General features: G+C 39.5%; 1 pseudogene; it reads left to right on the forward strand.

Annotated features, from left to right (window-relative positions):
• Window positions 1-1,266: 1,266 nt before the first annotated feature.
• On the forward strand, window positions 1,267-26,483 carry LOC137744140 ((-)-germacrene D synthase-like; annotated as a pseudogene).
• Window positions 26,484-27,846: the final 1,363 nt, after the last annotated feature.

Here is a 27,846-nt window from a genome sequence, read left to right on the forward strand (position 1 = left end):
AATGCAATAGCCAAATCGACATGAAAATGAAATAAACTTATTTGTAGAAGAGGAAAACATGATGCTAAGGTTTTAGGAAAGTCTTCTCCACTCAAGCAATCGTAAATCCTTTTGCTAGTGAATACGGTTTAGCACAAAACAAGGATGATTACTGTGAGTGCTAGGACCTCCTAATATACTGATCATTATCCCTATAATCCAGCCTATTAACTAATTACATGGGATATTCCATATCAATTAGGATATCATAATAGTCCTAAATGGTAACGAATTCATTGTCCACTAATTAAGGTTTTCATAATTAATTGCACTAAATAAGGACTCCTAAACCTAACCAAATAAGGCTCCATAATTTCCTCAACTATTAAGTTGGATTGACCAAATTACTTGTATATCAAGAAACGGCAATCACATGTTCTTTAACACTCGTAACTTACAGTTTTTGGTAATGCTCAGTATGACGGTTGAAGCTAAAGCGATAAGGCAAGATTGACGGATGGAGATGTAGAGAATGACTGCTTATAAGAAATATCTTGTATATTTCTTCACAAGTGAATAATGATTACAACTGAGATTATATACACTTTTATAATAATGATTAGTAACAAAACAAGTCTAACTAATCAAACTAATATTACAATTAGTTACACATCTGTTGTAATAGAAATACAGCTGTACAAAATGACTAGACTATGACTTGGACTCTAGGTGGCACTGCTGACTTTGACTTGAATTATGAGGTGTCTTTTTACACCCTTTCAAGTTGCATGGAAGGGAACTAAGAGAAAGTTTGGACTGAAGATGTTGAAATCTGGCCTTAGACATAGACTTAGTATGAATATCAGCAATTTGATGCTGGCTGTTGACATAATGCATTTTGAGAAGATGAGCAAGGACCAGTTCTCTGATACAATGGTAATCAACTTCCACATGCTTTGTCCGAGCATGAAACACTAGATTTGAGGCTAGAGAAATGGCAGAAACATTGTCACACCAAAGTGTAGGAACTTGAGACAGAGGAAAACCAACATCTCAAAAAATTCTGCGGACTCATGTAATATCTGCAACAATATGGAGAAGAGATATATACTCTGTCTCTGTCGAAGAGTAAGCAACTGTTTGTTGTTTCTTTGCACTCTAACTAATAGGATTACTCCACAAATATACACAGTAACCACTAGTAGATCTTTTGCCCAACTGTGTGTTGATACAAAAAACACTAATTAACACTTGGCAAGTTCGCTTAAGGTTTGCAATCTTTGAAATATGTCTGTCGAAGTTCCACTATCTCAGTCTTCAAACCCAAATGACACTTTAAATGTTCATCGGTCTCGGCCTTCAGCCACTTTTTCTTCCAGCATTTGGGGCAACCATATTTGTCATATGCTTCTTTGGTAAGACATGTTTCTTCGAATTTGTTTATAGTGGCATCACTCAGTGTTACAGAAGTTTGATTTGATAAGACATGTTTCTTTCTAATTTCTTTCTTACTACAATAAACTATTAATTTGATCCCTACATTATTATTCGAGTGAAAATAAAATTTTAATTTTTTTGTAGAAAAAACAAAGAGTCCTAAAAGAGTAATTTAATCTCTACTATAATGCATGACTTTATATATTCATACAACTGTCATGAAAGATAACTAAGTGTATAATAATAATAATAAAAAATAAAAAAAGAAAAAAAAAGCTTGATGATTAACTCCATGTGGGGGTGCGTATGAAACAATTATTTGCCAAAATTTTCTCTAAATTATTTGCCAACGGGCGCATACTAAGAGTTACTGTTAGGAAATAGAGTGTATGGATGATGTGGATTGATACACTTGTCACTTGATAAGCATAAGAGTTAGTATTTTTAGATCTGTTAGAGCATTTCCATCCCTAAAAGGCTCACCGGACAATAGCCAATTCAATCCCCGCAAGTGAAAAGTAAATGTATTTAATGAATAGTAACTGGTCAATTGCATATCCACCCCTAAACTCAATAGCCTAGGCAATTTGTATTAAAATATTACTAAATTTTTTTATAAAATAATAAAAGATAATTTTACTTTTAATTTTAGATGATAATAAAAGATTGGTTGATAGTGTTTGAAAATATTGAAATGTGAGGTAGGATGGAAGAACATGGTTAGGTATTTATAGAAAAAAAAAAGTATTATTTTTCTAAATTTTTGTATTTCTAATTACTTTTTTTTTAATTATTTTTGTTTTTTTAATTATTTTTTATTAATTTTTTAATTATTGCTAACGTCAGCTTGTCAGCTTTCGTCACATGACCTAGGGGGCTAGGTTAGTTGATTTAGCCTAGGTGAGCAACTAGGCTCCCACAGAGCCCGGTGGATTGGGATGCGGTGGTGGAGTTTGGGGGAGGGAGAGAATCTAATCCAATATCTCCCAGGGATTTGAGATGGATAGAAGTGCTCTGAAGTGATACGATTGTAGAGATTAGTTGTACAAATCACCTTTATATATTACCAAAAATAAATAAATAAACAAACACCTTTATATTAGTGAATCGTTGTAGTATCTTTCCGATCAAGAAATATAGAATTCTCTTCTTCTCTCTGTGCTCTCGCTCTCTAAAACCTTCAGATATGTTTCAATGGTTGTTGTATTTCTTCGTATTAACATGGTATCAAGAGCCAAAGAAGCTTAGTCGCAAAATTTCTTTATCCATAGTTCTTTGCTTCCGCTATCCAATTCTTTCTTCTACGTTCTCTCTGTAATTTCCTCAAGCGCTCTGGACTCTTCTGCACCTGTCTTGGGGTCTTTGCCGAAATGAACTCTCTTATGGCCACCCAAATCTGGTGTTGATTTTGAGTATCAAGATTTCTTCTCGATTTTTTTTTGGGCATTTCGGGTTATTTGTGCGATCTTCAGTCTACATATTCTTGCACATAAGGTATTGGTGCTTGTGTCTTCTCTGTTTTGTGGGCATCTCCGATTGCCCATATATGTATTCTACTTTCTACAAAGTTTGGCACACTAGGTGTTTGATCTTTATGTTAAGAACACTCAGAACAAATTATACCACACGAGTTTGAATGAAAGTCCTTGTTTATTGCAAACAAACTGTAGGCATATATAGCCTTTTACAAAGAGATAAAATCAAAATAACAGCCCACGTTTACAACAACCTAAAACGTGGTAACAGACTAAGAGGGAATCGTCAAAGCTCTAACCACTAATCCCTGAAGAAAAGGACTTATTAACAAACTGAAATAGCTAAAAGATCGGATCTATCATTCCCTCCCTTAAACTGTATGCAGAATGCATTCAGTTTATATTAGGAACTTCACACACGCCCAGCAAACTACGAAGCTTTAAAAACACCTCCAACCTGAGCGGCTTTGTCATAATGTCAGCTACCTGGTCTTCAGTATTACAATGTCTCAGATCAACCACACCATCTCTTACCAATTCACGAAGAAAATGAAACCTGATGTCAATGTGCTTGCTTCTACCGTGAAGAACAGGATTCTTGGAGAGTTTTATAGTTGAACTGTTATCACACAGAATTATAGTGCATTTCTCCTGCTCATGATCAAGCTTAGCTAAAACTCTTCTTAACCAAACACACTGACAAGCACATGAGGCAGCTGCAATGTATTCGGCTTCAGTGGTGGATAGGCTAACCACAGGCTGTTTTTTGGATGACCATGACACCGCTCCAGAACTAAACATGAATACACACCCCGATGTACTTTTACGATCATCTACATCTCCAGCAAAATCACTATCTGAATAGACTGTGAGTTGCTTACAGCCTCCTTTCTTGTAGAAAATCCCCAGATCAGTCGTTCCTTTCAGATATCTTAGCAGTCTTTTCGCTGCCAACTAGTGTTGCTCTGTAGGACACGACATGAACCTGCTAATAAGACTCACACCATACATCAAATCAGTCTGGTTGCAGTTAAATACATAAGACTACCAACCACCTGCTTGAACATGCTTGCATCAACCTTAGCTCCTTTTTCGTCCTTTGACAATTTGCTACCTGGAACTATGGGGTTCTTCACCATGTTGCTTCTGTCCATGCCAAATCTTTCTAAAACTTCATGAGCATATTTTCTTTGACACACATAAATTCCATTAGAATTTTGTAGTACTTCAATCCCCAGAAAATATCTCATCTTTCCCAAGTCAGACATGTCAAATTCTAACATCATCGACTTCTTAAACTCTTCACACATGCTCTTGTCATTCCCGGTAAAAATTAAATCATCAACATAAAGACTGACAATTAAAAGTTTACCTTCTTCCTTCGACTTTGTGAAAAGGGTGTGTTCATACTGACACTTTTCGAAGCCTTCTTTAGCAAAATAGGCCTCAATCTTGCTGTACCAAGCTCGTGGAGCTTGTTTGAGACCATACAACACCTTATTCAGCTTATAAACCTTGTGTTCCTCGCCCTTCTTCTCATATCCTTGAGGTTGTTGAACAAACACCTCTTCACTAAGCTCACCATGCAGAAATGCGCTCTTTACGTCAAGCTGAAAAATACTCCAACCTTCTTGAGCTGCTAGGGCAATTACCAAACGTATGGTATCTAGTCTTGCAACTGGAGCATAAACCTCTGTGTAATCAATCCCATATTGTTGCGCATATCCTTTTGCCACAAGTCTAGCCTTGCACTTATCTATCTCACCACTTTCATTGAGTTTTGTTTTAAAAACCCATTTAACTCCAATGGTCTTCACTCCTTCAGGTAGAACAGTCAGATCCCATGTTTTATTACGTTCAATGGCCTCAATCTCTGCATTCATGGCATCTCTCCATTTTTTGCTCTTCACTGCCAAGGACCAAGTTGTGGAATGTATTGACAAGGAAGGAGCAGAATCTCAGTTGATTTCAGTGGGTTTACAACAGTGTATTCAAGTGATATTTCTAGTTCTTAACTCTGACAATAAGACGGAAATTAGTGTTCCTGCTCAAACTGTTGCACATGAGTTCAGAGGATTTTATGTATTTTGGCTATGCAATGGTCGAAGTATATTTGATATTCAGTTAGGCTATCATATGAGAACTTGTGATAAAGGTGGGGGCACCAGGTCTACGTTGATTTGGGTATCATGGTACACACGGTATAGTGGTAAAATACAAGTTCCAGATGCTAGGAAGATTTTCTTATTGCAGAGTCTTTTATGCAGAAGTGACCTGATTCTTCACTTTCCAATTGCAATGATTACTTTCCAAAAAGATTTTAGATTTCAGATTTTGACATAACTAGCAAGAAACTGTTAGTTCAATTTGTTTCATCTTTTGAGCAGTTTGCAGACTTCCTTACAAAGGGACTCAGCTCTCCACTCTTTCATACTCATTGTTGCAATCTCATGCTTGGACCTTCTAATCATGAGTTTGAGGGGGCATGTTAGGGAATAGAGTGTATGGATGGTGTGAATTGATACACTTGTCACTTGATAAGCATAAGAGTTAGTTAGTATTGTTAGAATCGTTGTAGTATCTTTCCAACCAAGAAATATAGAATTCTCTTCTTCTCTCTGTACTCTCTCTCTCTCTCTCTCTCTCTCTCTCTCTCTCTCTCTCTCTCTCTCTCTCTCTCTCTCTCTTTAAAACCTTCAATTTTGTTTCAATGGCTGCTATATTTCTTCATATTAATAGTTATCAGATTTATAATTATCTTATAATGTAGTATATATTTTGATACAAGGAAAATTCCTCATTCAAACACATCATAAAGGTTTTCCGTTTTCTTCTTTCTTCAATGAATGTGATCCTGTGGAGGAAGTGGATGCAGAATTTGAACAACATGTACAAGAACTAAAGGAAGAAGTGAGAAGGATGCTAATGACATCAGTTGAAAATGTTTCACAAAAGTGGAACTTGATTGATGACATTCAGCGCTTAGGTGTATCCTACCATTTTGGAAATGAGATTGAAGAAATTTTACAAAAAATTCACAAGAACTCTTATGATTTGGATGACCTGCACATTGCTGCTCTTCGTTTTCGATTGCTTAGACAACAAGGTTATAACGTTTCATGCGGTAAGTACCCTCGGATGGTGGTATGGTCATATAGTTTTTTTTTTTTTTTTTTTTTTTTTTTTTTTAAATCTAAATGCTTCTTGAGGTTTTGTATTTTCCATTTCGTTGGTCATGCAGATATAAAAGATAGATGGTTTAGATTGTTAAAATACATTGTGAAGACAACCCTAAATATCTCAAAAAGGGTGCTTGTATAATCCATCATCATCATTATCATCATCATCATCATTACTGTAGGAAATATAGGCAGTAATATATATAGAATTCGTTTAGATTATACCTAGTGGAATTGACGAATTTCGAACCAACGTCTCTTTCTTACGAGCTTTCATTGTAGGCGAGCACAAACGCCGCCATTTGTGTAACTAGGTTGCATCTAGCCCAACTAGATTGCCTACGTACCCTATACTCTAGCATTAGGATCCAACCTACATAATTCTCTCCCTACACCTTGCTATACGGAGCACGTTGGGAGAGATTTACATTAGGGGTGTGAGTGAGAAATTCCTCTAGGAATTTCGGCTATGGAGACTATGGAGTGGCTGCTGTGTTTCTCTAGCAATAACCCTCTCCTTATGGCCTCTATTTATAGTGGTCATGTAAGGCTTAGGGTGTAGAAGAATATGCTTGCTCACCAAACCAAATGCCACCATTCTTGGAGTATTTCCCAGGAGATATTATTCCAATCCTTCCCACTAATATGGGAGGATATTTACTTAATTAATATTAAATAAATCTAACATCTCCCACTCACCCAAATAGGATGGTATCCTCACATTCACATACACTATCATCATCCTCTCGTTCTCGCATTCGCAAGGGCGTATTGTGGCGCGACCCATCGAAAAATTGTACAGCACAAGAATGGAAATCATCAAATTATTATTGTAGTTATTGAAGACATTCACTCAAAAATGTTTCGCTTATACCCCAGACAGTTTTTCACAAAACACCGAAGTCATTCTTAATTCCTCATAAAAGCAATGTCTTTGCCCCTCAAGTGTTATATGTATTCATGTTATCGTCTTGTACATGAACGTTGGTCAGTTAATGTGCTACATTAAACATGATGTAATGTCAATGTCTTCCCTAAGCACTCAAGCTATTCCGACAAGACCCCAGACATACCTTTTTAGACGGTAATAATTGTTGATCGCCGTTGGTAACTATGCTAAAGTAGCAATCATCAAATATCTTCTTTCTGACACAGCAAAGACAAACTTAAAAAAAAAAAAATGTCTTTAAAGTCACCCAATATAGGAAGACATGTTTCACCACTTGAGGAAATCATTTCTTAAACCCCTAAAACCAGAGATGTATCTTACCAACTGAGGATATCAATCTGTGTGACGTCCTTTTTGGGAACATTGTGTTAATTTCTCTTAAGCGTAAGTTTCTAAGCACCCTGATGAGTCTCATGGAATGTCCACTCAAGGGACGTTATTGCGAGCTCTTAGGAATCGACTTTTTACTTTCGTAATAATTAACAAGACCACTTTACCATTTGGAGAGGAAAATGGCAGATTTGAGACAATTGCAGGATAAACTGAGACAAGGCGTAAAAAAAGGACAGAGAGACATTAGTTTAAACTAAATACAGCCGAAAAAAATAGACAGCAAGGTAAGGAAAATGAGAAGAAGGTTGGGGAAAGAGAGAAGAGGGCTGAGAATTGGAGGATTGGCTGCCACCGACCCTAGCCAAAGGAGGAGTCGGCGGCTGAGAAGAAAATTTTTGAGGCTTGCCGACTAAAACCTCCATCTCAAAACCGAGTTCCTATCTGCTGGCCTTGTCAAAAGCAGTAGCTTAACTCCGTTAAATCTCTTGCTTTTTTATTTGTAATAAAAATAATAATAAAATGACAACCCTATAATCGACAAACTGGCTATTTATAATATTGTAGAGGGCAATCGATTAAATTTAAATTTAGAGGAAAAATTAGTTAATTATAAAAATTTATGAAAAATAATTGGCTACAAACAAAGGTTAGATAAAAATTGACACCTCTATATAATTCAGAAGCAAATCGACAAATATCTTATTTCTTTCCCCTAAACCCTGATGATGAAGTAGTTAGACCATCTCCAATCGAAGGAGGGCCAGATGGCTCCCTTTAACCCTATAGCCCTCTAAGAAATTAATATTTTAATGAATAGTATCATGCCATATTTCTTACCATCTCCAACTGAGAGGGTCAAAAGGCCATAGGCCAAAGATAATTTATTATTTTAATTGAATTAATATGGTTACTTAAATTAAACTACCTCAATAATTTTTCAAGATGTAATCTCAATAATTTTTGGATAGGATTTTGAGTGACACGTGTCGCTAAAGTGAGTAACTCTCCAGATTTCTTATCGATATGTAATCTCAATAATTTTTCAAATAAGATTTCAAGTGACACATGTCGCTAAAGTGAGTAACTCTCCAGATTTCTTGTCAAGATGTAATCTCAATAAATTTTCGAATAGGATTTCAAGTGACACGTGTTGCTTAAGTTTCATGTTGTTTAAGTTTGAATAACTCCCCAAGTAGAACTAGGGTGGAGATTATGTTGTTTAAGTTTAATGGCTTAGGTAGTTACTATTTAAAAAAAAAAAAAAAAAAAAAATCAAATCCAGCAGTAACCTGGCGTCAGCTAGCCGTTGGAGTTTGAAACTTAGGCTGGCTAGGGGCTAGCTGGCTAGATCCTTTGGGCTAACCGATTGGCTCCTTTGGGCCATCCGGTTGGCATGATTTCCATTTTTGGCCCGATAGGGCCCACGAGCCCTTTGGCCTAGCCCTCGGTTGGAGACGAATTTCGTGTTATTTCAAGCTATTTTTAGCCTTATAACCCTTTGACCAGGTCGGTTGGAGATGGCCTTATGTGCAAGAGAAGGCTGATGGGTGAAATTAAATAGGAATCTCCTGGAATTGGATCCTTTAGGGTTATGGTCGTTGTCCAAGATGGGATGCTCGGTATGATTAGAGAGATGGGATGCTTGGTATGATTTGAGAGAGATGAGATTTTGCAGGTGGCAAGGAGGAGAAAGGTTGCAGCCGCCGGCATGATGTGGTTGACGGAAAGGGGTTGGAAAAGAGTTGGTGTGGTTGCTGGTTAGATTTTTTATATTTTCCTTTAAATTTTTCATTCTTCCCGACAGACGATGTTGAGGCTATCATCACTATGGAATAATCTCCGGGCCCTCCGTCGTCCCCAACTGCGAATTCTCCATCACAAACGTTTTCTTTGCGTCCACCTTTCTCACCAAATGTTTTGGCTGTTGGAATATGATCATGATGATGTTGGCTTTACTATGTGGTAGTAGCAAGGATGAAATAGCATACCAAAGGGAAGAAGAAAATATGTTTTACGTTTGATAATTTGTCTAGAGGAATGAATCCTTATTTTATAGACTTCATCATACCATTTCCATAGAGTAGTAAGACTTCTCTAAATGATCTTATCGTTTCATGATAAGACACATCATTTATAAAAGGGTATAACTCTTATGATAAGTCATGCTTCTTATCACACCCTTTGGTTAAGTGTATATCAGTACTCCAATCTTATGATGCACCTCCAACATCAAATACACACATAATAAAGCCAACATCGTTGTGATTATATTTCAACATCTCCCATCATGATCATATTCCAACATTGGCCACATGAGTGTGTTAGTGATATAATGGAGAGTGGAGGGCACCAGGCCACGAATTTCACACAAAAAATGGATTGAAGGGTGACGTATTTTGAAATTGGGCTGATTGTGGGACTTTACATACGCAGGAAAAGAGTGAATCACATGTTTTTTTTTGGAAACTAGAGTGAATCGCATGTTTATATTAAAAAATGATTGCTCAACAAACTACTTGAGAAACTAGTTTTGGTTTTTGTGTTCATGTTTATTCATTATCTTAGTGGTTTGTGCTGTGTCAACTCATTAAGCTAGTAATACAATTCAAACTTAAACTTGAACAAGCCTAAAATATCCAGCTATAAGCATGTACTGTAAAAAGTTATTTAAAAGAGCCATGTTTTCAACAGGTTGAAACGGATATATGTGGGTAACACTAAATCAGTTTGTTAGTTCATGTCACTAACAACTCCACTCATTTCAACCTGAACCCAATAAACCTCAATCTAAATATTTAATTTTTCGTATCGTATTATTTTGTGTCCTATTTAATGGGTTGTGTGCGATATTGTGAGGACTACCCTGCGTCAAAAAACAATTGAAATCCAATCACATAAGATAGCAAATCGTCTAAATAAGAGACATAGATGTAATATTACATTTTCATGTTAATATGACCTTGACAGAGGAAAAAAAAAAAAAAAAAGGTTAAAAAACCAGGATGACTGGGAAAAATTTCTATAAATATTTTTATTTATGTTGGTGCGTTGGCTAGCCAGTGATATTATAAAGCATTAACATTTGGCTAGTTCGCTTCAGGTTTGAAATCTTTGAAATATGTCTTCAATCGAGGTTCCACTATCTCAATCTTCAAACCCAAATGACACTTTTAATGTTCATCGGCCTAAAGCCTTCAGCCACTTGTTCTCCCAGCATCAGGGGCGACCATTTTCTGTCATATGCTTCTTTGGTAAGACTTCTTTCTTAGTACAATAAACTATTAATTTGATCCCTACATTATTATTATTCGACTGGAAGTTAAATTTGAAATTAAAAAAAAATACAATGGGTACTTTAACTGATTAAGATTGCTAATTAATTTCATCTCTATATGATTCAAAATCATTTTATCTAACTTTCCTTCTCTTAACATTGCAAACATGTAATGAATCTAACTACCAAAGTTAAATTTACACTTTAGAAATTGACAGCATAAGGTTATGCGTTTTCTAATGTGTTACCAAACGTATAATTATCTTATAATGTAGTCTACATCTTTTGTATTTGGAAACCTCCTCATTCAACCATATCATAAGGGTTATGCTTTTCTTTTTTCTCAAATCAATGTGATCCTCCGGAGGGAATGGATGCTGAACTTGAACAACATGTACAAGAACTGAAGGAAGAAGTGAGAAGGATGCTACCGACATCGCTTGAAAATGTTTCACAAAAGCTGAACTTCATTGATGACATTCAACGCATAGGTGTGTCTTACCATTTTGGAAATGAGATTGAACAAATTTTGGATGATCTGTACACTACTGCTCTTCGTTTTCGATTGCTTAGACAACAAGATTATAACGTTTCATGCGGCAAGTACTCTAGGATGGTGGTCCTGGTCATAGGTTTTTTTTTTTTTTTTTTTTTTTTTTTTTTTTTTTTTTTTGAATAATTGAGATTATGTATTTTCCATTTTGTTGGTCAAGCAGATATATTCAACAAGTTCAAGGACGGTGACGGAAAATTCAAGGAATCACTCATTGATGATGTTGTAGAACTATTAAGCCTATATGAAGCCACACAGTTTAGGATACATGGAGAGGAGATACTAGATGAGCCACTAACCTTGACCACCACTCATCTTGAATCGGCTACATACGGTTTAAGTTCCTGTTGACCCTAAAAACTACCAAACCTACGTGGCGCGCAGGCTGAGTAATTAATAAGCTAACTACGTCCTTGAGTTATGTGCGGGATGTGCCAACTCGTCGGCCGAGTTCAGCCGGGAAGTAAAATATGTTGATGTAGCGTTGAACGCCCTGCTGACTTCTCGATCTTACGACTGCAGCTGAGGAAGGAACACGTCTCGGCCTTTGGGTTCTAAAGCCTGAAGATAAGGCTGCTAGTCTTGCGAAGTTCACGGATCATCGGAGTCGGGTTATGTCACGGTGATTATATTCGTATGAGTATAAGCACGCCAAACTGGCACCAAACTATACGGACACAAGTACTCAAAAGAGATGTATGTCTTGATGGTGAATGTGGTTCGGCTGTCAGAATACTGAACTCTAAAACTTACTTGTGAATATCCAATCATCAAAAAACTCGGCGTTCAATGCGCCGAGCCCAGTAATCTGTAACACCTCATTTTGCCAAGAAAGCTAAGTGCTGTTTATCCAAACTGCAGGTGTTCTGCGGTCGAATGGTTCTACAGCTACAGTGCTGTTTATCTAAATTGAAGATGTTCACTGGTTACCTTCACAATGTTGTTTATCCAAATTGAAGATCTGTTGGCGGAAAAAGAAAATAAAAATCTCACGGTTGTTGAGAGGTTTCGCTTAGAGCGAGAGTTTACGCAGCGCAGTTTGTGTGTTGAATTAGAGAAGCCTTGAATGATGCACTCCTTCTTCTATTTATAACAGTGAAACCACTCATGGTCGAGTTAGAACCACACTCGGATTAGGACTTCTTATCCTAATCTAACCAGGACTCGGCTAATCCTAATTCAACTGGGACTTTGAACCCACCTTCATAATGAACCAGATTCATTCCCTGACTCTCAGTGCCTTTAGCTTTAACACCCCTGGTGGTACAAGGATTCAACCTTCGCCTTTATCCAAATCCATCCTTCTCACAAAAGGACTTGACCGAAACTGACTAGACAACTCCTAGTGCCTAGCCGACCCATGATTCCCCCGGAATACAGCCGGACCAAGAGTTTTGGCCTATTTTGTTACTCTCAGCCCAAATTGTCATTTTAGGCCTAAACAATGCCCTATTGGTTTTTAGGTCTTTGGCCTTTAACTTTTTGGCCGAGTTTCGACCTTGAAGAAATGAAATCAGTATGTTTGGAAGACAACAAAAAGTTCTGAATATCCCATCCACTCAGGTGCATTTATGAAGCACGATCACACGATCTTAATTTTTTCACATGCTTTGCCACGTGGTGACTCCTCAACCTACTCGTCTATCATTAAACATATAATCATCGAAATGTTTATTTTCCATTAAATCTGTCGTCACACACAAACATGCATCCTCAAACCACGAAAACCTCGGTCCTTTTACCTTTGTCTTCTAAATATCCATCATGATTATCAAATTCTTCGGTCGATTATACCCCTTATTTAGAAAATCAAACGGTTGATCTTCCTTCTAGAATACCTATAAATACCCGGCTTTTTTCCATTCAAACTTTACGCTTTCAAAATTGTTGAATCTTTATTGCCATTTGTTCTCATAACCCAGAAGATTTCGAAACACAGAAAACTTCTAATCTCAGAAAAATCCTAAACCCAGAAAAATCCTTGAGTTCTTCAACAATGGTTTCCAACACTTTTATCACCAAGCTTTCTGAGGAGTGTGCCAAGTGCAAAGACTTCATTGACCGAAATGCTATCAAGACCTTATGGTTTGAAGGCAATTCAATTGCTTCCCACCAGATATTGGGACTTCTTTTCAATGATGTAGTCCCAAAGACCATTAATGAAATGCTCAAAACCCATTGTTTGAAACCATTGCTCCAAGGGTATGATTGGTCGAAGTAGGATTCGGCCAGGTCTTAAGGAGCTTAACCCTCGACCACTGCATCCTGGGCAGCTTGGGTTGAACGAATGGAGGAGTTCTTCAACACAGAATGGAAGACTCTTGGCATTTATGATGATATTAAGCTCTCAACTATTGAGATTGCTATGGACCGGGAGCTTCTCACGGCAGCCTTAAGTTTTTGGTGTTCGACCACCAACACAATGGTACTCCCTCTCAGCCCCATTGGCCCCACCGTGCTCGACATATTGGCCATCCTTGACACTTCTCCATCTGGTCTTTTGGTTGATGTCGTCCTTCCTGGGTGTCAATTCAACTTAGACCTTAAAGCATTATTTGAAGAACGTGTCGTCGAAGCCCTAAAAAAGAAAAACCAAGAAACCCCAAAAGAAGAAGTCCAAAAGCTACACAAGAACTTCTTTAACTATAACACTTTCATTTACCACTTTGCTAGCCGAGGGGATGAAGTCCTACAAAATGGGGAACATGAAGCATTCCTATTCTACTAGTACAACAAATTTATTGTTTGTACCAAGTCGAATAAATGTTTGATCGAAAACATGCCAGTGGCTGAGGCCCTGGCCAGTGGTCACACCCTAGCTTTTAGCTCGGCCATCCTTGCCAACCTCATGCGTTGCTTGGCCGAAACGACCATCACTAATATCGACCCACACTAGAACAGCCCACTCTGGGTTTTCCAACTCTGCCTGCAAGTCTACTTCGCCACCCTTAGGCCAGAATCCCTAGCTTGAAAACCACTGAAGCTCTAGGTCTTTAATTGGCTTTTAGACTAGCTCATCCTCACTCGGCTGAATAAGTCTTTAAATACTTCTTCGGCCTAGAAGATCTCTCTGACGACGAGCTCCTGATCTGCTGTCGTCAAATGTACCCCTCTTCCATCAAACTTCCATCATCGGCATAGGATAAGACCAAAGACGCCGATCTTTAACAAAACTGGAAGGCGTTCGTGCTAGCTTGCGACCTTCTTCTCGGCTGTGATGGTCGGCGTGCAAGTTGGGAAGTCTACCACTCCCACTTTACTGTTCAGCAACTTGGCTACCTCCAAGGATACCCTGCGCCTTTACTCATCTCTTAATCTTTTCTAAATCTCTGGTTCATCAGAAAGAGAGTGTAGAGAGGCCGAGCAAGAATTTCAAGAAAGGTGCACGAAACTCCGCCTTCAGCCGAACGTCCCTGAAACTCACAGCACTAGCATTTTTGCTGATTGGTGGGACGCATACATCCAAGAATTGTTTGGCACACCAGTCGAGGATGTCGTCAAAAAGATCTTCAGCGACCATCCAAAGAAAGCTCCCACCCCAAAATCCAAAGAAGTAGCCCAAGGTATACGTCCTTTAATTATTTCTCTCTTGCTCAAAAATTTTATCCTAACGTGAGTTTATTTTCAGTGAGTCATCCAACAAAGTGGGCCGACACGGTCGCGATGGTTGCAACAAAAAAGAAGCTTACTCCTCCAAAGAAGGTTGCAACTGTTCGAGATTCCGCAAACTCTCCTACCCCATTGGCGGCCACTATTGTAGTGGTCACACCAAGCAAACAGCCTCGCATAGAGATAGGAACGGCTGGTAATGTTGCCCTACCCCAAAAACGCATCAAGAAGAAGGCAAAGTAAAGGGAACGAGAGATTCTTGTGATCTCAAGTCAAACAACAAGGGCAACTTCTCCTAGCGTATCTCTTCCTCCCCCTGCCGTCGAGGTCTCGGTGAGAAAACCGCAAAATCTTCTGATGGCTCAGATGACTGAAGTTCCTCCCTATTGTTCCAGCCGTGGTCGAACCATTCGTCATTCCATTGGTCGAGGGGCATGTAATTTTGGGGTTGGTTGTTACTCCTGCGGTCATTCCAGTAGCTGCCGCTGTTAGAAAAATGGCCACTCAGGCTGAGAAGAACCTATCCCCAAATCCAAAAAAGAAACCAATAATCATCGTCGAAGAAGAGGTACAACCATTCTTGTTAGTAATTTTCTATTTAATTGAACATCTCAACTAATGAACAACCCCTTTCTGTTTAGGGGGACGAGATTGAAGAACCTTTGTCAGTGAAGTACCCCCAACCGACTGAGCTGTCACCCACCATTCCTCAGTCGATGATCGAAACAACTGGTCAAGTCAACTCTCCTGCTACCAAAGCAAATGCGGGGCATGAAGCTGCACTTATTGTGGAGACGAAAACGACGGCAGAGATGTCGATTCATCCCTAATACCAGATCCACAGGAGGTTACTTTGGTCTTTGTAAGAACCTTCATTACCTTGCTGTTAACTTCCTGCTTTAGAATTCTAAACCAAAAAGATATTACATGTCAAGTGCCCAATTACTCGTTTCATCAAAAAATTTATGCGCCGAAGGGTGTTATATACATTTCCCGACCACCTAAGTAGCCATTGAACATAGATAACCTTCATCGGCCGCAGGAATTGAGAATCAGTCTTAAACACTAAGCTCGACCAATAAGCTCTCTAGGTTCGAACAATGAACCAGGGACATGGTCGAAGTTTCTTCTCGGCAAGTCTAAAACAAATTCTCTCTACCATTTTTCTCCAATTTTCCTTTTTTTTTTTCCTTTCTAAAATCCTTTCATGTGTAGCCTCCATGGGAAGTCGAGCTCAATGCTCTCTTCTTGAGTACTTCTGGAGTGTTCGGGCCATCTACCACCACAGCTGAGCCTTCCGCAACTGCGGCAGAATCCAATGTCTTTGCCAAGTTGTAGGAACTCCTATCCCTTTAGGCTTCGCAAGTCCTTCAATGTAAAAGCCTCAACTCCGTAGGAGAGTGCTTGAACAATTTTGCAATCGGTGGCTTGTTGAGCAACGAAAGTGTCGTCCACTTATCCAATCTCCTTGTGAAGACCCTGCAGTACTTTACTACTTACGGGTCGAGGACAACCTAAATGCGGCAAAAATTGCTCATAAAGCCATTTGGCCAAAGGTTGAGGCCATAAAGGCAAAGAAAATGCGGTTGGCCGACCTTGATCATCAAATTGGCGAGCTACGACGTCAAATCGCCGAACTTCAACGGTAAAGGTTAGCTGTTGCTTCGGATCTCAAAAAGGATTTTGAAGCAAATAAGGCTCAACTAACAGACTTCGCGACTGACACAAGGCAGATACATCAACTTTAGCTCAAAAAAAGAATAAGGCAAGCCGAAGTCACAATGGGTGAAGTAAGTGGTTAGAACTAAAGGCCTCTCTTGAAGCTTTCCTTTTTTCGACCCCTTAGGATTTTGCCTTTAGGAAATTTTTTGTAACTTCACTTGTACTCCTTTTTTTTGCAAAACTAATGAAATGAACTTTTTATCCTTACATCTCCCAAGTGACTGGATAATACTTCTTTTAAAATTTCCCATTGATTGGTAGTTTATGAATTAGACTGGTTCGGTCTTTAAGATGGCAAGCCCCTTTGTCAAGAACTTTGTGGACGATGAAAGGTCCTTCCCAATTCGGCGACCATTTTCCAAATCTAGGATCTTTGATTCCTATGGGCAACATGGTTTGCCAAACTAACTCCTCTTCGCCGAATGTTTTTTGTTTGACTCATTGATTATAGGCTCACTCAGTAATTTTTTTCTATGCCACCAATAAATTATAAGCATCAAGCCGAACTTCCTCTAAATCTTCTAACTCTTGTCTCATGGCCTGGTTATATTCGGCACTGAACAAACTACTTTGCTCAATTACTCGCAGCAAGTTTATATTCAGCTCGACTGGTAACATCGCATTGTGCCCATAAGTCAACGAGTATAGGGTCATCCCAGTTGGTGACCAAATAGAGTAATTCGAACGGGACTCTTTATATAGGCCCATGAATTTGACACTTTACACATCCTCGTGCATACTCGATACAATCCTTCAATATACTCGGCTAGAAATAGTTATGTTAGCGAAGTAGCCAACACATCTTGATCCAGATTGATGAGCTTCGCAAATTCCTTCATGTACTTCTGCAATGCTTGAGCAGCCTCTCGTGGACTAAGGCAGAATAACAATAAACCATCCTCACCCTTCCGGTACAACTTAGTCTGGTATAACACGTAATTTGAGGCATGGGCCCTTGTTCTGCAGTCGTGTTTGTCATTATGGTTATCGAGATAACACATGATTGACCTTCTTCAATCGTCTGGCAATGTCTCGACACCACACATGTCTATAGTATCTCCTCATTCTAACAACAAAGGTAAGGACATTACTCGTGTATGGATCATGTGATCGTGTTGGAGAACTTGTCGATTAAACAAGGCCGGGTGTGATCATTATACTACGGGTATCGCCCAGCCTAGCTCGCCCTCCAAGAGTTGTGCGCCAGAGGCTATTTTAGCTAACTTGTCTACGTCAGTATTTCGAATGCGGGAGATGTGTTTGAACGTGATACCATCGAACGACTCTGGCAACCCTGTGATAGGGCGACAGAGTACAACTCATACAGCGGAAAGTTCCATTGAGTTGGTTAATCACAAGTTCTGAACCACCAAGGACGAGTACGCAGGCTGCCTTTAAGTCATGAACGATGTTGAGGCCGATGATAAGGGCTTGGTATTCGGCCTGATTATTTGTACAATCAAAATCAAGCTTGAGAGAAAGATACCAGCGGTGTTGATCTAGGGATTAAATGATGATTCTAACACCAGCCGAGGCTAAGGTACTAGAACCATTAAAATACATTGTCTAATAATTGTCACGTGTTTCTAACATGCCGATTTCGACGTCGTTGCCCCTAAAACCATATGAAGAAGGATATTGAGCCAAGAAATTGGTAAGTGCTTGCCCTTTGACGACTTTCTGTGGCACATATTGCAAACTAAATTTGGACAGTGCCATTGTTCATTTCCCAATTCGGTCTTTGACCATTGGTCGAGTGAGCATATACCGAATAACATGAGTCCGGGCGATAACCTGAGTAAGGGAAAGGAGCATGTAATGCCGGAGTTTAGACGTAGCAAAAAACAATGCTAGGCAGAGCTTTTCTACGGTTGAATAATTGATTTCAGGTGAGTTAAGATTTTAGCTGAGATAAAAGATGGCATGTTCACGCTCGACATCGTTGTCTTGTGTGAGAAGGCAACCAATGGACTCTTCGGCCGTCGAAATGTATAGCTTAAGAGGTTTACCACGTCGACGCGATACAAGGACGGGTGAGGTTGTAAGGGAAACCTTGATTTGTGTGAAAGCCGCTTAATGTTCTTCACACCACTCAAACTTGTCTAAATCCTTGAGTTTCAAAAGCGTAGAGAACGTCGTCATTTATCCTGCTGAATTAGCTATGAAACAAAGGAGAAAATTTATCTGGCCGAGTAAAGACTAAAGTTGATTTTTGGTCGTCGGGTGGAGCGTCGATGATTGCATAAGCTTTGTTTTTGTCCACCTCTATGCCACAATGATGCACAAGAAAACCTAAGAAGTTGTCGTCTGATACGCCAAAGACGTATTTGACTGGGTTCATGTTAAGGCCATGCTGGCGCATACAAAGGAAAGTTTGTCGAAGGTCATCTAAATGATTTCGGCGGTGTTTTGATTTGACGACTATGTCGTCGATATATACCTCTATGATTGTACCAATCAAGTCATGGAAGATGGTATTCATGGCACGTTGGTACATGGCACCATCATTTTTAAGGCCGAATGACATGACTACCCATTCGTATGTCCCGAGTGCCCCTGGACAACGAAAGGTAGTTTTGTGAACATCAGTTTTGGCAATAAAAATCTGGTTATAGCCAGCATGGCCATCCATGAAGGACAACATTTTATGATTGGCTACGATGTCAATTAAAAAATTTGAAATTGGCATCAGATATTCATCTTTGGGGGTTGCCATATTTAAATTACGAAAATCGATGCAAATGCATAGAGTATCGTTTTTCTTTAACATTGGTACAATATTCGCCAACCATTCGATGTATCGAGCTGTTTAAATAAACCCGGCTTTTAAAAGCCGAACTAGTTCATTTTTTATGTTGAGTTGTACTTCGGTCAAGAATCGCCAAGGGGGTTGGCGAAAAGGCTTACAACCAGCTTTGATGTTTAATTCATGCTAGACAAAGGTTCGATTTAGACCAGGAATCTCATGATAACTCCAAGAAAAACAATCTTTAAACTCATTGAGCAATTTACTAAGTTCAGTTTTCATGGATTGGGGTAACAATGCACTAACAAATAACGGTCGAGGGTGATCGGCCATTCCAATATTTATTTCCTCTAATGGGTCTTTGACTTGGGGCTGATTGTCTTCGAGCTCGGCCGGGGCAGCTTGAACCTTATCCAGGGATGAGACGAGACCATTATCTCATTCGACTAGAAACTCTACAAGGTTTACGCCCGAATTCGGTTGTTTGGAAACAGTATACCAGTGGGCCAGTAGTCGTTCCATAGTAAATGAAACTACGACCTAGCGTTCGACGTGTTTGGTATCAGACATCGTGATAGGTAATAAGGTCAGCCAACCCGAGTCTTACTGAATCCTGTTAAACAGTCTCGGCGCCAACCTCGATGGCTTTTTGAACCAAAATTCGACTCGATCGTCATTCAACGTTGAGACCGTGCAAAGTGATGTAGCCGACGTGATTGTTGTAGTAACGTGCTTGGATTATGTTAGCTTCGAATGGCTGACTATCGGTCAGATGAACGATGATCGATTTACCATCCCAGAATATGAGGACTTGATACAAAGATGAAGGGATACAACCTGTTTGATGGATCCAATCCCGACCAAACAATGCCTTATATTCAGTTTTTAAGTCGACGATAAAGAATGCAGTCATATGATTGTTACCTGCGATATGGAGACGGGCATGATGTTGACCGTTGCTCCGCAGTCGACGAAGATTTTGGAGACTGGATATCCTTCGATGTGAGATGTGACATACAACAGCTTTAAATGATAGAGATTGGCTGAGGAAGAGCGGGGAAACAACTCAGCAAGAGCTGTTTTGAGTTTGTCTTCTTTGCTTACTTGCTCGTCTTCCTCCATGATGACGAAGTCCACTTGCATTGCTTTTTCGGCAACCACATCAACATCTAAGAAATTTGGTTGGGAGGTGATTGGCTGAAATTCAGTCGATAAAACATGGACCATGCTGATTTTTATGTTGTTGAGAACTAAAGGGCCCATCGAGTTATGGTTGTCGTCTTCCGGACTATCGAGCAAAGTGTTATGTTTTGGGGTGTCTTTGACCTAATCATTTTTCTTTTCAAGTAATTGTTCCTGTGGTGCACCCAGCATTCCCGTTTCATTCTAATTTTTATCCTCGAGTTTGCTCGACGTTGGAGACCTGTCTCGTCCTTACGTCGCCTTATGGGCATACTCTTGATAGGCAATTCGAGCATTCTTCATGTTTAGGTAAACATCTAGCCGTGCCATGCGCTCTTTCTCATCAGCTGTCAGGCCGAAAAGAGACACGGCTGAGAAAACTTCAAAATGGTATTGTAAATATTGGAGGTCTTTGAGGTGGGCCAACCTCGAAGCTGAAAACTCGAGCTTCTCGTATATGCTGGAACCTGGCCTTCATTCCCCAGATCAGTAGTCCTTTGAATAATTTGCTCGGCATCAGGGCAAGTTATTGCCAGGTCGAGAGCCTATTGACACACCTTTGGTAAGCCATACATGTCATTAGCAGAATATTTCTTGTGAAACACCTGTATGTACTTCAAGGCTTCGCCAAGAAATGGGGGTTGTAGATTTTGTCGGACCTTTACTAATGGTTCTTGTGAAGGCAATAGAGGAAGTTTGCTTTCTGCTTCCTTCCTGAGATGTTCGAAACGAGCCTTAATTTCTCCAGGTTGGAAAAGGAGTTTGATGCGCTTCTCAGACTCTTCTATCATGGTCTCAAAATTATGATCGATCGTTTTCTTTCCGTGAAGTAATTCGATCGTGATTGCTGGGGGATGTCGATCATCTTCGTTATTTGTTATTTCTTTCGGCCGTCATTTAGTAACCGAGGTAGCCTGAGTTGCTTGTTGACGAGCCATGCAGTCTATTCACTGGTGCCAGCATTTATACGATTTAGAAAGTGCAGTATACATGCCGGTATGAGAATTTTAACTATACCACCATTGCTCGAGGGGCTCAGGTAACTTGAAGGTCTTTTGGCTTACAGAAGAACTCGAGCTGCTAGAGTTGAGTGCATAATAGTCTTCGTTATAAAACGATGTGTCGAAATCAAGGCGTCGTCCGGCCGAAGATGGCTCATCGATCCGTGTCTAAGGGTCGAGCCTATTGAAAACTCTTTGGTGTTGTCTTGTGCCGAGCACCTTTTGAGGTGTCGTTCCGGCTGTAGAAGGCGATAGTTGTATTATAGCCTGAGGTGGTTTCTCTTTTGGCTCAGTGAAGATGACATTTGCCTTACAATGACTACATAAAATCACCGACCAATCCGCTTTTTCTGCATTGGAGTCTGACATGGGCTCGACGATAACTGGTTCTGAAAAATCTCTAGGCGGCTCGTTTGTAAATAAATCCATCTTGAGCCGTGGTCGAGAGTTCTACTTTAGGACGTGTTGCATTGGAACAAACTCGGCCTTTCATTTGCCTTTGTCTTTAGGCAGATGAGCATTTACCACGTTTATTGTCACCGTAGGAAATGGGTCAATGTCGACGCCCATTTTCTTTTCTGGAAACTTGAGTTTACCATTGTCAATCCAACTTTGTCGTGTGCTTGTTCAAGTTATGGTAGTTGCAATACGTTTTTCCTTTCAATTCTTTGACCTTGGGGATATTATGTCTAGGCCGAAGTTTGATAATTTTGGCAAGTAGCAGTTGATCGAAGATGGCGTCGGCCTTAGTAATGTCGAAAGTATAAATTTTCGTTGTTTTGACGGGAGACTCTTCAGGGACCAAGCAAGTCTTGGCATATTTAGGATTAGCATGAGCCAATGCCTTGCATATATATAGTTTGTCGATTATTATCTCAGCCTCGTCTATACTTGCATATTCTTCAACTTCGACCGATGCATAACTGACAGTGGGGTTTTTGTAAATTGTTCCTCTGGACGGGGACTTCGAAGCCTTCTCTTCTCGGAGTAAATAATCGTATTGCTTGACATGTTGAGCTAGTTCGTACATGTCACGGAAGTTTACCCCCAAGAATTTCTTCTTGTACTCCACGTCCAACCCATTCAAATCGAGCCTAACAAATTCGACTTCAGGGAAAGGTACTCAGCACCAATTTTTGGATGACTTAAACCTTGTAAGATAATCCATCGGTGACTCATCAGATGCTTGAGCCATCCTGGCTAATGAAGAAACTGACATTTCCATACCCAGCAGATAAAATTGCTCATGGAATTTTTGGACCAGTTCCTCCCAACTTTGGATGGAGTTAGGTGGGAGGTTGATGTACCACGTGAATGCCGAGCCTGTCAACGAGAAGTTGAATAGTCGCAGTTTATGGAAGTCACTATTAACATCTCCGCATTGTGCAATGAACCGTGCTACATGTTCTAACGAAGACAAGGAAAATTCTCCAGCAAAAAGGCTGAAATCTGGGATCTTAAAGCCTTTAGGATATTTGAACTCCTCTACATAAACTAGGTATGGATAGATGAATTTCGGGAACTTCGACCCTTTTCAAGGCCGAATCGATCATTCTTTGGAACTCAATCATATCAACGGATGTTGTTTCTTTTCTCTGGTCTGATCCGTCTGATCTACTGCTTGATCCTTCTCTTTCATCCAAATCGATCATTTTGATCCGAGCAGATCCTGTCCAGGCCTGTATTATTAATAACAGATTACTCTTAAGTGGAAGTTGTCGGGATCGATCAATGGGTCCACCTTCATAAACTTTACTAACCAATAGTTCGAGCAATTTGTTGTATGACTTGCCATTACTGCGGATTACCTCAAGTATGTTTTTTACTTCTTGACTGAAATTCTGAGATTGCTCTTCAAGTTTTCTCCGGAGAAACGATCTAGTCGGTGGATTAGAACCTTCGCCACCATCCTCATCTTAGTCCTCGATTATTCCTTCGACAAAAATTGCTTTTATCGCTTTGGTGGTGATCTCCACATCACGAGCATGTCCACCGAGACTAACATCATTTTCTCGGTGTGTCGCATTTATGGCTTCGGGTGTGATGGCAGTAGGAGGATTTTGTACTTGCAACAGGCCATTATGATCTCAGTTTTGGACCATAGGTGGAAGGTTAGTCGCTGATTTACCCATCCTTATTTTCCTTTTTACTGATCGTGTCTCAATAGTTATGAACTTCGTAGCTTTAGCACTATGTCCCACTGGGTGTGCCAAAATGTTGACCCTAAAAACTACCAAACCTACATGGCGCGCATGCCGAGTAATTAATAAGCTAACTACGTCTTTCGGTTGTGTGCAGGGCGTGCCAACTCGTCGGCTGAGTTCGACTGGGGAGTAAAATGTGTTGATATTGCGTTGAACACGCTACTAACTTCTTGATCTTGCGACTGCGGCTTAGGAAGGAACACGTCTCGGCCTTCGGGTTCTAGAGCCTAAAGACAATGCTACTAGTCTTGCGAAGTTCACGAATCGTCGACGCCGGGTTCAGTCACAGTGATTATATTCGTAAAAGTATAAGCACGCCGAACTGGCACCAAACTATACGGACACAAGTACTCAAAAAAGTTGTATGTCTTGATGGTGAATGTGGTTTGGCAGTCAGAATGCCAAACTCTAAAACTTACTTGTGAATATCCAATCATAAAACAACTAGGCATTCAATGCGCTAAGCCCAGTGATCTGTAACGCTTCACTTCGTCGAGAAGGCTAATAAGATGATCTCTGCCAATAAGGATTCGAAAATCCTTCTCGACCGAGACTTGGATAGATAACCAATCGGCCTCAACGCAGTGCTATTTATCCAAACTGAAGGTGTTCCACGGTCGAATGGTTCTACAGCTACAGTGTTGTTTATCCAAAATGAAGATGTTCACCGATTTCCTTCACAGTGTTGTTTATCCAAACTGAAAATGTGTTGGCAGAAAAAGAAAATAAAAATCTCAACGTTGTTGAGAGGTTTCGTGTAGAGCGAGAGTTTGCGTAGGGCAATTTGTGTTGAATTGGAGAGGCCTCGAATGATGCACTCCCTCTTCTATTTATAGCAGTGAAACCACTCCTGGCCGAGTTAGAACCGTACTCGGATTATGACTCCTTATGCTAGTCTAACTAGGACTCGGCTAATCCTAATTCAACTGGGACTTTGAACCCACCTTCATAATGAACCATATTCATTCCTTGACTCTCAGTGCCTTCAGCTTTAACACCTCTAGTGGTACAAGGATTCAACCTTCGCCTTTATCCAAATCCATCCTTCTCGCAAAAGGACTCGACCGAAACCGACTAGACAACTCCTAGTGCCTAGCCGGCCGAGGATACCCCCGGAAGACCGCCGGACCAAGTGTCTTAGCCCATTTTGTTACTCTTGTCCAAATTGTCATTTTGGGCCCAAACAGCTCCCCACTGGCGAAAACAGTAACCCATGCCTTAAAGCAGCAGGTCTGAAAGGGTTAACCAAGGGTTGAAGCAAGGTACTACTTGTCTGTCTACCAGGAACTAAGAGAATCACCTAATGAAACTCTCCTAACGTTCGCCAAGTTGGATTTCAACCGACTGCAACGAGTCCATCAGAAAGAACTAAGCGAACTCACACGGTTAATTAGTTACTCAACCGACCATATATATCACTTGCTAAAGCGTTGAATTCTCCACCTCTAGCTACTAAATAATTATGTTTGTAACTCAGATGGTGGAAGGATTTGGACGTGCCAAACAAGCTACCTTTTGTAAGAGACAGATTGGTTGATGTCTATTTCTGCTGGAGTTTGTCGGTCTACTTTGAGCTTCAATATTCCTTTACTAGGAGGACATCATGCAAAGTTACTGCTATAATATCCATTATAGATGACTTGTATGATGCTTATGGAACATACGAAGAACTAGAGCTCTTTACTGAAGCTATCGAGAGGTACAAATATATCATTAGTTGGAAATCATCTTATATATATAAACTATCTTACATTACATCACCATCCGATCAAAGAGGAAAAACTAACCTAATTACGCACAACTGATTTATATTACCTGATCAGGTGGGATTTTTCAACCATGGATCAACTACCAGAGCATATAAAAGTCTGCTATCGGGCGTTGTTGGATATATATAATGAAATTCATGAAAAGCTTGCGCGTGAAGGCAAATTATATCCCATGCACCATGCAAGAGAAGCGGTACTAATCCCCAATATAGATGAGCTTAGTTTTGAGTCTAAAGTTGTTCAAGGCCCGAAAAACGTGCTGCAAATACTTCACAATATGAATAGAAGCAAATAATTATTTATTTATAGTATTTAGATATCAATATGAATTTACAGTAGAAATGATTAAGAATTATTATAAACTCATGATCTGGTATGTGTCAGATGAAAAAACTAGTTAGAGGCTAATTCATGAAGCCAAATTGTTCCGCCAGAAGCACATACCATCATGGGATGAGTACATGCATGTATCACTCGTGAACACCGCCTACCTGTTGCTAATAACCACATCCTTTGTTGGAATGGAAGAAGCTACAATAGACTCCTTTGATTGGCTGTTAACTTCCCCTCAAGCAGTAAAGGCTGCATCAACAATTGGCAGACTCATGAATGACATAGTGAACCACAAGGTACTTAATCGTATATGTAAATAGGATTAATAAGTATTGTCGAATGTAAAAGGTCTCACACTAACCTGACAGAATAAAATATAACTCATAGTAAGTGGTTTCATTTCTAAATTGCACCAAACTCTTTTGTGACAAAACCTACACATGCAGGGCTAACAAGCACGACTATTATGATTGCATTAATACTTATATTAATGGTCCTTTTTTAACTTAATCCTCATGCCTGACTAGTTTGAGCAAAAGAAAGAACATTTTGTCTCAGCTTTGAACTATTACATGAAGAAATATGGTGCCACAGAAGAAGAAGCGATAATCGAACTTCAAAGACAAGTTAATAATGCATGGAAGGACATAAACGAGGTGTGAAGATGGCTACACTAATCCTGAGGGTGTGCTAAAAGATTTTATAGTTTCTACACTAGTGGAACCCGTGGCTATATAAGCCTAAAATATCGACTTATTGTGATGTTTCTTTCAAAGTATAGTCTCCAGCCCCCAAGTTGCCTACAAAAAATAAGGAACTACCATCCGTTAAGACTGTAAAAACGTAATTTGGGTTGTTCGTTTGCTTTCCATTTGATTTTATTGTCAATAAAAGAACTTCGATGCAGTTGGGAATAAATCATATACTAATATTCTTAAATAGCACACTAGAACATGCATGTACATATGTTGGTGCTAAAACTTGGAAAGAGCTTGGGCACGGAGTTCAACATCTATTTTCCCCCCTTTTGTTTTGTTTTTTTTTTTTTTTTTCCTTTTCCTCAGTGTCATGAGATGGCTCCAGAGAAAGTGATAATAAGTGTGCTATTGTTGGAGGTTGTCAATAAACTATGTTTGTGCTTGAACATGTGTGTAAGTCGTGCGTTAATTTGACTTCTCAATCAAATGATTGTGCACCAAGTAGGACACTGGTTTAGTTAAGTTCTTTTTTTGTGCCTCAACCTAATGAGGTCTTAATATTCAGTGTAACTTCGTGTATACTTGCCTAAAAGGTAAATAAAAGTGAAATAGAAACTAAAACAGAAACAAAATGTTATCATTTCATAATGAATTACAAACGTTCACAAAACTAAAATCTAGGCCTATGGGCTAAACTGAATAATTTGAATGTAAATTGTTTGGAAATGTAAAGAAAGCAGTAAAACTCTTGCAAGATTCAAGCCATGAAGGGCAAGATAATGCTAAAGAACTCCACCTAGATCACTGGTATCAGATTGGACTTGGTACAAAACATGCCCCTCAAAGAGGAAATTAGGTTCATTGGAATTGTACACCAACCGAATCATACAATAGGGCGGCAAAGCTGTAAATGTTTTAGATATCAAGGATTGTAGGCAATGTTTGTTTGAAGAAAGGTTTCAAAATTGTAGTTGAAGAGTTAAGAGGGTTTTGCTAAAGAGCAATTGGGTTTTTGCTAAAAAGCAATTGGGTTGATTGAAGAGACTCAAAGTTTTGTTTAATCGTAGAGATTGAATTTGACAAAGGTCCAAGCCCTTTGAACCTTCACATCTCCAAAGTCATTGTGTTTATGTGGTTTTATGTATGAGCTTCGAGCCATTGGGCTTCACATCTCCAAAGTCGTTTTGCTTATGTAATTTTTGTGTAATACACGTAAATCTTCCCCTTCCACACAATGGTGTAGTCAAGATTTTCAAATAATGGGATCGTAATATCAGCCAAAAAAGCTTCATTAGGCCATTTCATTGAGCAATTAGTAGGCACCTGCCAATTTCTGTCAACAACTACTATTATTTGTAGAGGCTTGTCGAGGGTGGATGCATGATATTATGGAGTAATGTTGA

Source organism: Pyrus communis, chromosome 9 (assembly GCF_963583255.1).
Source record: "Pyrus communis chromosome 9, drPyrComm1.1, whole genome shotgun sequence".
Lineage (NCBI taxonomy): Eukaryota > Viridiplantae > Streptophyta > Magnoliopsida > Rosales > Rosaceae > Pyrus > Pyrus communis.